Source organism: Colias croceus, chromosome Z (genome assembly GCF_905220415.1).
Source record: "Colias croceus chromosome Z, ilColCroc2.1".
Taxonomy (NCBI): domain Eukaryota; kingdom Metazoa; phylum Arthropoda; class Insecta; order Lepidoptera; family Pieridae; genus Colias; species Colias croceus.
In genome coordinates, this window is record NC_059568.1 from 8,710,347 (window position 1) to 8,722,020 (window position 11,674).

The following is an 11,674-nucleotide window of genomic DNA, read 5'->3' on the forward strand; positions in this document are numbered from 1 at the left end:
ATTATTTTAATTTTCCCTACACCTTCACTATCCTTTCACAATTCACACGAAAATCACTAGAATTAAGATTCATTAGTATCTATCGCTTAATACTTTGAATTTATATTTTCAATTACAATTTTAATAGGAATTAGAAATCGATCAAGTTTAGCCACAATAATTTGTATAAGGGTTAATAAATAGCCTGTGTAAATAGCCAATTGACACAATAAATGTATCTACGAACTTTCCACAGACACATTAAATTCACAATTAGATCTTCGGCTGCGGCGATCGAAATTTTTCAAAAGGCAGAATCGCGTGCAGCCCGACGAGCGCGAGGTCCGCAAGCAAACCTCCGAGCCCATGCTCTCCGCTGTCGAAGCGACGCTTTCGTCACCGATGCTCCAGAAACACGAGTCCTACCCGCAATATTCGGCTCCAAAGGTTCTACATTTTTTAATGAATATAATAGACCTTACTTTTTAAGACTATATTTATCGTGACCAGTTTTATTGAATACAGTCGTCATTTATTAAATTTTTATGGTTTACACGAAAATTTTAATTTTCTTTTGTTTATAATCGGGGTTTAATTTGATTGTTAGACACACATTTAACAGATAAAAGAGGTTAAGAAGGAAATAGTTCCTGAATTGTATTAGTAGGGTAGACTGGGTACGATTGAAACAAAGGACGGTTGAAACAACACGAATATCTCGCAAACCGTTGGTGGGGGGGTTAGGGGTCCAAGGGGAAAATGAAGCGCACGACTGTTCTAAACACGAACCATAATGTTGCGTCGATCTCCGCGCGCTTCAGCTGATTTTATAAGACCCTATTATGTTTTTATGACCAAAAGTAAGTATTTTTGATTGGAGATTTTTCCAATTATTGGCGGTTCTATTAAGTATGCGTTTTTGTTTGAAGTGAATTTTGTGGAATATGACATTGTGACTAGTTTTTGTGTATCATTGTTGTTACAATTACTATAACTGTATATTACCTAATCTAAAGAAGGAGTTGGGGACGGTTGAAACATTTTTTTTGGTACGGTTGAAACATTGTTTTAATTATTTTTTGTATTTTTAGATGCCGATGTACGTGTAATTTCGTACGTGTAAATTGGGGAAGATAATAGACTTTTCAAAGTACAAAGACGCATATGAGGAAGTGAAAACCGAAGATCATTGCGAAAAGTGGCAAAGAAGCACAATTAATCGCTTCTAAGGTAAATTCGAATACGAGATGACTCTGGCGAGCAAGAAAATAAAAAAATGGATATATTAGAGGATATAACAATAGAAGGTATAATAATAGAGGGCGAAAACTCAAGAATTCTACTATTTACACTGGCACACCTGATAAGGAAGAGATAAGAAAAGAGCAAGAATTATTATTGAAACGAACAAGAGCTAAGCAAGTGAAGAAGCGATTGGATAGAGGAAAAAGGAAGAAATTTGACGGAAGAAAATGTAAAATTAACACCGAAGAAGCAAAAAATAAAAAAAATACAAGAGGAGATATCATCAGAAGATGAGGAGTAGATACTTCCGTCTTGTTTGTATGTCACCATATTTAGAGAACAGACCTTATTGTAAAAGAGTTACTTAATTATTGTTAGATTTAAAATAAACAATCAATAAAACATATTTTAATGCTATATTTTGTATTATTCGCATATTTTTCAACTGACCCCAATCACTGTTTCAACCGCCCCTGGTATGGGGACGGTTGAAACAAATCGGATTTATTTTTTTAATTTGATCTGCTGTAAAAAATAATACACATGGAACTAAAATCATAGCGCCTATTAGTAGACAGATACATGCTCTTTTATTTAACATAATATATTTTTCATCGCTCGGGTTATAAAGAGCAAAGTTATGGTCGTTATAAGTGAAATTGTTTCAACCGTACCCAGTCTACCCTATACCCGCACATTAGTACGTACGGTATACTAGTGTATACCCGCATTCCTCGTAATATAATGTTCAATCGCTCGTTAGTGAAATGTGGTGTCTATGCAATGCAAGCAATGTTTAATTGGTAACTTAAAGTTCATTAATGAGCGTTTTCAAATTTAAGCGGTGTGCCTTTATGAACAGACGTTCGGTGGTCAAAACAAAAACTACAATAGCCAAATCAACATCTAGATTCTAGAATATCTTTTATCGTTTCTAAATATATTTACTAGAATTAAGTAAGTTTCATTTATTACCTACCTACACACAGTAGGTAGTAGTTTAAGTACAGTAATCTAAAGTCTAATAAGTTGCCCAACTTGAGAATTGACATTTCGTTCGTAGATGAAAAGGCCCAATTATCTTATTTTTTTTAATAGCTTATGAGTAATGAGCGATATCATCGACTACAACAGATAATATTAGCAATCCTCCATACAAGTGTATATTTAATAACGTAAAGTGTCAAATTCCAGAATCGGCGCCCTAAGCCAGAACAAACGGTGGGATCGTTGCTCATCCGCACGGTGGCGGTGCTCGACCGGCAGTCGTCCGCGTCGCTGCCGGCCACCACGTCCACCAGCACGTCATCGGGCGAGCCGGTGGCGTGCGCGGCGGGCGGCGCGGGGGGTGCGGGCGGTGCGATGTGCGGGGCGGGGGGCGCGGGGGCGGCGCCGCGTGCGAGCCACACGCCCGCCGTGCGCTCGGGCCCGCCGCTCAGCTGCAACTTCTGCTGGAACACCGTGGACGAGTGCGGCCGCATCCTGCGCCGCAAGACGCAGTACCACTGCCCGGAGTGCCGCACCAACCTGTGCATCGTGCCCTGCTTCCACGAGTACCACGACGGCGCCGAAGCCGAGACCGCCGCGGCCGCCAACGCCAGATGAGCCCGGTCCGTCATCGTGCCGAGACCCGAGTGGATCTAAACGTTTCGTGCAGAACCGAACCGCTCGTTCCCGGCGACCCGGCTACGTATGTGATAACGGAGGCACATTCTTCGATGCGAGCGAAACCATGGTCATTTTTAACTATGTGGTACATCTAGCCCACGCTATGTGTTGTGAGAGTGATATATATATGTGAGAGTGACGTATATATGTGTTATCTGGTTGTTATTTAACTGTGTGATCACGAAAGCAATTAACGGAGTCTTTCTATTTCGTATTCCATTAAATGTAAATGAGTAGTTGATCTTCCTTGTACCAAAACCGTTACGATTGATGAATGTTTAACAAACTTTATATCTATAAATGTTGTCCAAAACTTAAAAAAAAAAATATGATTAAAAGTTTAATATTTTGTAAATAGTTGCGAGAGTTTGTTCATGTTACCCTTTAATAATAAGCTTTATGAGGAATACGTCCGTGTATGTGGTAAGTATGCAATGATGAAACTAAATTGTGCTAATGCGGTGATGAAACTATTTTCTTACTAAGAAATTTATTTTTTCGACTGTGTGGTCTGTACCACTGTAGTCTGTACCTGTCGGTAAATGGCAACACGAGTATGGAATAGAGATAATTTTTGAAGACTAATATATTTATCGATGTTTATCTTTACATTCAATATTTTTGCATAATAATTACTTTGTAAATATATATACCTACTTCAAATGATATTTTAGATATTTCTGTGATGAGTCTTAACTTTTGTAAATCCGTTTATGAAACGTGATAACTTTATTTATCCAAAGTGTATACTCATACTTGTACCATTAAAAATTTTAAAGCAATATTTGTGTAAATAATAATGGGTATTTTTTATAAATTTTTGGCTGTTGAGAGTAATAATTAAAGAGAATATATTTATGTTTTATTAGCATTTCTAAAGTTGTATGTATGAAAATATGATGAATGTTTTAACTTTAAATGTCCTATTTTGTAAGCAATATATTTATATCTCGATATTATTCAAAAATATCGTTCTAAGAGACATCACTGTTAAAATAAATTTGCTCAAAATGAGCTTTTTGATTGTAAGATAACTAACTTATCTATATTAAATATAAGCTCTAATATTTTTTCATCAATGCTAGGTGTGGAAAAGTGAATCTTCATTCAATTTCACAATTTATACCGTAAGCCAGGATTTTCAATGAGTAGGAATTGTTAATGTGACTATTATAGTATATAAAAGTTAAGAAGTAATTAAAGACAGATAACTCATTTTGTCTATTTTGATGAATGCTACAAAATCCCCAATATTACCGTAGTGTAAAATACATTCTTACATAAAGTGTAGTAATAGTATCACTCATTTATGGAGAATCAAACGATTTATTCCAACTACTTCCGTTACACTTCCTAATGTTGTATGTTGTAAGTAGATTGCCGTGTTTGTAGTATTTTCCTTTACCAAGTATGTAATGTGGAAAAATATTTTTAAAATCAGGGAAAGATTAGACCCATAATAATTAAACCCTATGTTTAATATAGTAATCATACCCTTTTAATGTAATTTGTAATCTGTACTCCAAAACGTAGAGGAATAAATCTATAAATATGTAATAATAATAATTAGTACTTTATTTGTAAATTAACAGCTAGTGAGATGAAAAGTGATCAGAATTACGTAGTTACCATTTTATTGTTACGTGTGAAAGCCTTTTTAACATTTTATCTATTGATGTAAATTGTAATTAATAAACGTATAAAGGAATTGTTAAAACGATAAAATTTTATAAAATATTATATCAGCATAAAAATATATTTTGTGTGTCTTTAGCTCAAAGTATTAAAATGGTTGTAAATTATAATGAAGATTTATCGGATGTAATACGAAGTTCAAATTTATTCCAGGACATAAACAATACTCAGATATATGTATTGCAATTTGCAACATTAGCTACTTATGTACCTTTATAAATTGTTAGAATATTGAATATATATTCAATGAAGGATAATTAAATTTGTGTCCTCCACTATTTGAGTTCTTCCCATAATTTACAAGTAATCAATAAAGCCAGTTGAAAGAAAATATGAAATTTTAATATTGTAGAAAAATTAATGTATATGATAGAATACCTTTGATCTTTGGATCATGATGTATATCGGATGATCAGGGAAATTGAATTATTTAGCAAAAAGTAAATAACTTTTCATTATGAATTAAATGAAGCTGGTTTACGATGACTTCATATTACCTGGGAGCATTGACCTAATGTTAATGATTGTAAAGAAAAACTACAAATTGGTAACACATGTGTTCCCTAAAAGAAAAGAGGTGTAAGATTTTGTGGATTTTCAGTATATTATGTATTAGTAAGTTATTATTAAAGGACATTATACCATAAAAATATTAAAACCAAACAAAAAAGATTTAATTAAATTTTGCACGAGTCCCCCATTAGAAAACCTTAAGTATGTGTGGGATCAAATTAATTAATTTTTCAAGAAGAAAAGAAGTACCTAGAAGTCTTAACTTGCATCTAAATTATTGTAATATGTTAAATATTGAGCTGTAAAAAGTACATTTTAATTGGTGTTAAGTAATTGCAAATCATACATTTTATGAAATATCGTGGAGTACTTACCTATATATATATTTTTGTACCGATATTACGGTAATGAATTAAAATTGTCCTGAACCCATTTTATACTCCCTAGTAGACTACTGAAGTGAGAATAACCAACGAATTTTAAAATCTATGTAGATTGTGTAGTGCGGTTTATGTAGCCATTTTACGTGCCATTGCATTTGGAATACATATAATTAATGTGTGTGTTTCTCTTTGATGTAATAATCGTAATAAAGAATCCATTAAATAAGGTTTCTTTTATTTTTTCAATGTCCCCCTATGGTAAGGTGTGTAAGGAAAACAGGGATCTACCATTTCTTGTGTCAAGTAGTCATTGAGCTTTGTGCAATATATATGTTATATACAGAGATTTTACAAGCAGTTCTATCTGTATAGTATTTTAGGAATACGTGGAAAATTAAAGATAAAATATGTACTTTTTTGCTTATTATACTATTGGGTTGAATAGAATCCTGAGAGCGTGTGCATTGTACAGCTATCGAGTGCTTCATTCGATACATACATCATATTTATTCGTATAACTATCTATACATATAATAAATCTGTAGAAGTGTCAATTCTGTACATTGAAAATATTGAAAAAATAAATAGCAGGGGGTGTTACTGGATCGATACCAAACCCAAATATGTGATTAAAATAATTTTTGTCTGTCTGTCTGTATGTGAAGGCATCACGTGAAAACTAACGGTTCGATTTCGATGAAACTTGGTATAATTATACCTTATTATCCTGGGCGTAAAATAGGATACTTTTTATCCCGTAAAAATACGTAGAAAAAAATAAACCTTAATTTTTCCGCGCGGACGGAGTCGCGGGCGGAAGCTAGTAGGGAAGAATAGGAACTGAGATGTTGGTAGACGTGACAACAGGTAAAAAAGAGAAATTGATTTTCATTTAGAGTTTTATTATAGTTCAATTAGGTTTTTTATCGATATTACATGTCTACAAGTGAGCAGAGGAATTCATTCGTAACTTGCAGCTTAGGTGTAAAACAAAACCCAATATACAGATAGAAATAAAAGATTAAGTTCAAAGAGCATCGACCAGTGTATTTAATCAAAATATTAGTGCGCGATAAAAAGTGAACTGTTGTCATTGAACGTTCCACGCAAATGAAAATAATCAATTTTTATCTGTATGATATAACATAAGTAACGTTCTATGTCTAAAACTAACGGTAGTACATTACTTGCATCAACAGTTGCTAATTATTATCTGTTAATAAAAATATAGGTCAAATTATGTTTAAGGCATATTATGTTTGTTGCTGTATGTTGCTTCTTAATTCCATTCTCCTTATACTTATTTACATCTTCTATAATAAAACGCAGAATAGACTTTTCATATGGCTACATTTAAACTTTTTAAAATCCAATATTTATAAAAGATATGCAAGTTTTAAACATCGGTATTTATGAAGGTACTGTGAATATAAAAATATATTTCAATCTTAATGGTAAGTTATGGTACTAATTTATGAATACTATTAATTGTGTCTTATGGAATTTAACTACATACTTTGAATCTTTATAAAGTTTAAAAGTTTCCAATATATTATGATAATATGGGAGTGCAAAATAACACAAGTGATTTTATATGCTTTTATACAAAAGCAATGTTAGTAATTGAACCATACATTTTTCAATCGACGAAGTTTACAGGATACTCTTTATCATACAAATAGACAATCACTGTCCAAATCAAATATTGGATTATATTCATATATTGCAATCAACAATCGTTAATGGGGATTATTCATTATAAATTATTATGTCTATTTCTCTAATACATACAACAAGATCAATTTTTTTACAACACGTACTACAATTAACGACAAATAGCCTACTGCGGAATAAGCATCCTTTATTACACATAAATGTTCGAAACAACAAATATAAAAACGGAACACTAATGTAGGCATTACGCTTTCGTGGCGTATATATACGCAAATATATCATTTCAGGAAATCTAACAGTACATATTTCTCAACTACTGTATCTATAAAGAATACATAGACACGAATTAGTAAAGACTAAAGTAAATTTACACATTAGGATGCCTTAGCAAAAGGCATTATTAAATCATTATTTAATCATCTAAGAAATTTTTTATTAGCATTATAATTTTGTTAGTGTACATCAAGTCAAGCCAACATCGTGATTTAGTGCATACATAAATAAGTACAGGTTACAGTCACCAATAGGTGAAGAACAAACTAAGTTTTACACTATACCATACAGGAAACTTGACTACGATGTGCTTAGTCTAAATATAAATAAAATTGACAGTTTGCGTAACCGATGAGTAAACACATCTTTGTTGAAAACCTTTGTTTGTAATTTCTTTCCTTTAAAGTTTATATACTTTAATTCGGTAGTATCACACGAATATCATTAGTGTTATTAATTTAGGGTATAAATATATTCCAAAATATGGATAACGCCTACTCAATTATTTACTTTCGGTGGTTTCCGATCAACAGCAGGTCTCCAAAAAGATGTATTTAGTTTAAAAACTATTCTATTTTGACTAACCTAAATAAATAGCTTAGCACCTATAAATGAAATGAAAGTTGGATCAAAAAGTACTTTGAAAGCTCATTCATTTAAGAATATGTGTAGAGTTTACTTCAAAGTGTATAAGCTCACTTCGAGGTACATTTGGGTGTTTTTTTAAGCTTGGTTTATGTTACCTATCATTGGCATATTCAATTTTTTTGTAACGTTGGTCAATGCGCAAACAAACTCCCCTCCTACACCTACACTCTAATTACTACAAATTACGAAAAAATAGGAAACGTTACACTCGAACGATAGATTCCCAATACATGTGCTCACTGTTAAACACAATGCACCCTTTTGATATCGATAGATTATATGTTACACATCGTATTTTTGATTCAATAGCAAAAGTATACCTACTACAAAACATTTCCTACCCCGCCGACATTCCATCGTATTTGGAACTAAAAGAAAACTATTGAGAAACCGAATAAACCGGAAATAAAATAAAAAGAATATTATGCCTTAGTGTAATTTTTATAAATGTTTTACCAACTATAAGAATTTAGGACGGATGCCCAATATTATAATTTGGCCAATTATAATTGAACGCTTTATGTTATTGCAAATTTTGTCGCCAATTCTGTGATATTATTATTTAATAAAACAAATTTTGTAGAAAAATTACCTAATTCCTCAGTCTTCATTTTCAGTAATAGGGTTTTCCTCCGATTTTAACCTGAAATTAATAAACCGCTATTCAAATTCACCCATCTTATTATTAACTATACAATATTATTATATTAATTTAATGAACCAATTAGTTGTATTGTCGGTTAAATAATATTAGTTGAACGTTATTTTTGCAGTGATAAATCGATGTTAAATGCAAGCGATAAAAACAATGCATTGTTTTATGTTAACCCGTTAATAATATTTTGTACCGTAAAAAATGTTTTGAATATTATAACCCGATGTCGTCTATACTTAGTTTAGCGCGAATATATACATTTAAACTTCCTTGTAAGAGTCACCGATCGTGAGCCAAACTCACATTTTATATATATAATATAGATGACTATATTTGTTTTTTTTTTTGTTTCACAAGCAGGTGCCGTTTATCGCTAAACGGGTTTATTGTTGGTAATCACGTTGAAATAAATGCAATTATGATTCAAGTACAAATAAATGCTTCTGACATTTAGTCAAATGGATGAAGCAATCATAGCAATAAGTTATTTTTGAAATTTACAGAAGAATTTACAATATGTTACGATCACATACTACGCGCATGACAATTATTTTCTGTAATGGTTCCATACTGGAAAGTGGAATAAAATTACGATTGTTTTATAAGACTTTTAAACGTTAATTTGTAACGTACTGACATAAATTATTGTAAAGACAATCAATTACATATATAATTACCCCTTAATACACACATTGCCACTACTGAAAGCATATACAATTAGAGAATTATGTTAAAGTTAACCTTAATTAAAAATTATATATCAAATTTAAATTCTTCGTTGCGTTCAACGTGCACCAAACCTGGTGCAACTACATTAGTAGTTATGCCTAATTGGACAGCTTGGATCTATTAGTAGCGTCAGTGTAAGGCAATATGTATCAAAATTTGTACCAATTACTTCAATAACATCTTCAAAGGTCAAGATTTTACTGAATTCTAAAACTATTTCATGACATCACCTCGTATATATGAATAAAAATATAAACATGCATGCGTGTGAGTAAACTCTAATATGTTAAAAAACTATTAATTATTTCACAAAGTGTATACCTAAAATATAAATGTGAATGCTACACGCTCTAAATTTAAAACTAGTTTAGAATTATTTTCATCTATCGAATTCTGTGTGCTTACATAAGCTAACATTTTGATGGGATACTGCTATCAAAAGTTATACAGTTTTTACTTTAATAGTTAAGTATGTCGGGGTGATTTTTCTTTAAATAAGTATAGTTAATTTCTTCGTGGTATAATATTGTATCGCAGGCAAATTGTATAATTTCACCATTTATAAACAGTGTCGTCAGTTTACAACAGAGAATCAGAAATAATTGTTTGTTTGTTCGTTGTATTTTAACTACTCAGAAATAGGAGCCAAAACGGCGCATTGGTAAAAGAACGTTTGGTAAAAGTAGATTCTCAACATATTACAATATGCCGACCTTACAGTTTTTAAATGTCTTTTTTGCAGAATAATTCTTAACCTTTATAATCTCGTTTACCCAAATATCTTAACAAGGGTACTGTTAAAAAAAGTGCTTCCTATTCATTGCATGGTTGTATTTAGAATGAAATCACCTCCATTGTGGACTATAATTATTGTTATAAAAAAAATTATAACCCTCTCAATTAGTCAAGTCGCAAATTACAATTGTATTGGAAAAATTGGAAACATTTCACCGGTAGCTTTTGTAATCTATGATTCACAATTCTAATTGCTATCATTATGTGTGTATATAAAATCATGTTACGCTAATTAGGGTCGTATGCTTTTATTTTTAAGTTATGGAAGTTGTTGTGAATACAAAGATTTTTTGCCCTTGGTAAGGGGAAGTTGCGATACTAATTTTGATGTAGTAATGTCATTACGATCACAAAATGTACTCTAAAATAACCTTGTTTACAATTCGGTCATAAAATTATACGTAAATACCTGTACTTCTTGGATGTATTGTTAAATATGATAATGTATAATACGATCATATTAAAATATTTATATAAATTTCTACGGTTAGTATGTTAAACATGTAAACTACTTTCAAAAATTTTATGGAATTATAATAATATTAAAAGCGGTATCCATAGTTTATCGTAGGTATGATTACTGTTATATATTCGGAGTCAACATGTCAGTCATGATTACATACATGTTATAATTTGGGGCATAATATATCAATAATTGATATATTCATTCTAATAATTGATATAATTAACATTAAAATTCGCCTTGCAACATACTTGATTAGGGCATAAGCTTTGAAACCAAATAATGTTAATAGTTATATATGTATATGTAGTAGTTTAATATTTAAATATAATTTACGACCCATGTATATAAAGTATTATTGTATTATAAAACAAAATCAAAATCTATGGATGTAGGAAATAGCTGCCATGTTGCCAGAAATGTTTTATATTACTTTTTGAATACTACAATCGTAATTTAAAGTCTTTATAATGATCTTATTTAAACATTGTTAATAATATACATTCCTAAAAAACAATGATATATTAATTCGATATCAAATTAAATAAACATCGATGTAAAATTATTTTTGTTATAATATGCATATAATTGATGGGAAAGTTAAGTGTTTAGACGCTTAGTCAATAGTCATACTTAGAAGATATAATTGATTTTGTTTATTTTTATTATGCGATTTAATGTTTTATAATGGTTAATTTAGCTGTCAAAGAGGCTTTGGGCACATGCCTTTAGGACACAACTAAGCCAGCTTTGTAAATGCATTTTCGATGAAATGCAAGTTACATACAATCGGAATCAATATTCGATTTGAAAAATAAGATCTGCACGACTAAATTTAAAAAAAAACATCATTTAATTAATATGTATAATCTTTATCATAAAAAAAAGAATATTAATAGATGTTCGATAAATTCAATCAATAAACGCACGTCACTGATTACTTTTGATGAACAT